This window comes from Thamnophis sirtalis, unplaced genomic scaffold (genome assembly GCF_051295495.1).
Source record: "Thamnophis sirtalis isolate CommonGarterSnake01/CBP01778 unplaced genomic scaffold, rThaSir2_p1.2 scaffold_7, whole genome shotgun sequence".
NCBI lineage: Eukaryota > Metazoa > Chordata > Lepidosauria > Squamata > Natricidae > Thamnophis > Thamnophis sirtalis.
The window spans coordinates 58,347,187-58,348,980 of record NW_028261387.1 but is presented as its reverse complement, the minus strand read 5'-3'; positions in this window follow the sequence as shown (position 1 = coordinate 58,348,980).

Here is a 1,794-nt window from a genome sequence, read left to right as displayed (position 1 = left end):
GCCTGTGGGTATTTATTGGCATAAAGTAAAAACTAGTCAAGAAATAATCTTACTCGAAAGCACTTCAGTATTGATTTCTCTTTTTCTTTTGACCTGTTGTGACTTTATGGTGATTGATGTGTATCATGTCGCTTGTGAAAGATTAAATAAAGTAAATGCACCTCTTGGGAACCACTAGGACATAATCAGAAGATTAGATCATCTAGATTCCTTTTAAATACTTCGACTGAGTCATTGTTATGGCATAGTGAAGGCTACATCCAAATGTACCCACACTGATAGTTGACTTCAAGTGTTAATTCTAAGACCATGTCAGAATTCACCCTCTGGGAAGTCAATGCTGCACTTGCTGGCTGCATCCACTGAGGCTATTGCAAGGGAGAATTTACATGCATTCAAGCAAATATAAAGGAAGCTTTTATCACATGCAAGTGAATAAAAAGTTAAATTCCAGCTCAGATTTGGCACTCAGTGGCTCAGATTCACATGACCTGGTAAATTGTCATTAATCCGTACTCAGTTTACCTGATTTGTCGACTGCCATGGCAGTCTGGATCATAAACTGACCAAGTGGACCATGTTCATGCCACAGGCTAGATAAAATGTGATTTTAGTTTTTAGTTCAGTGTGGCTTTCAAATTACACTGGGTGAATATACCTTCAAAAGTTGTAGCCATCTTCCTCAACAATTTAAACCTCCCTATTTTTTTGAACACATAACAATAGTTTGTATGTCACATTTTAAAAAACCCTACTTATTATATTATTTTATTTTATTTATTTATTTGTCTTGTATGCTGCCCACTCCCGGAGGACTCCGGGCGGCTCACAAAAGACAAGGGAAGAGGGGAAACGAGACAAAGACAACATATTAAAAACAAAACCAACATTCACAATTTCCGTGGAGGTAAATGCTTCTCAGCCCCCCCCCCCCCCCAGCCTGCTGGAACAGCCAGGACTTGGTGGCTTTGCGGAAGGCCGGGAGGGTAGTAAGGGTCCGGATCTCAACAGGGAGCTCGTTCCAGAGGGCCGGAGCTGCAACAGAGAAGGCTCTCCCCCGGGGAGACGCCAGCCGACATTGGCTGGCAGATGGAATCCGGAGGAGACCTAACCTGTGCGATCTAATTGGTCTGAGAGAGGTAATCGGCAGGAGGCGGTCTCTCAGGTACCCAGGTCCGATGCCATGTAGGGATTTATTATTATTATTATGATTAGGACAGAATTAGGAATACTGTATGGACCACTTTACAATGAAAATAAAAGTTAAGTGAAAACCTGATTTAAAAAGCAAAATATTTCACAATGTTTACAAGACTGCACTAAGCGAATACAATGAGAGTTGGGCGACTGCTCCTTGAATGAACAATCATGGTTTGTTGTGAGTTGCCTGAAAGGTGTCTCTTCACTATGTGCCTAGAAAGTGAGTTGCAACTTCAGTGAATTGCAATTATATGAAGATATAACATATCTTAATCTTATGCTTCAGCCTATTAGCAGTTACAGTTACTAACTATTAAGATTATAAGAAATTCATGTTCACTATCTTAAACATTTATACCTCCTCCTCTGCTTTACTGAATTTCTTTATTCAAATTCTTATCTAGAAATTCCATTAAAAAAGATGAATACTCTTAGTTCATAAGAACTAACTTGTCATTTATATTTGAAAAAAGAACCTCTGGAAATTGGGAATGGCCAATAGAGGGCAGCAGTGTTACTTGGTTGCATTGCTTTTGACCTGTACAGGTTTCCCAAAATTAATTCCGTGAATTCTCTCACACTTCAGCCTTGATG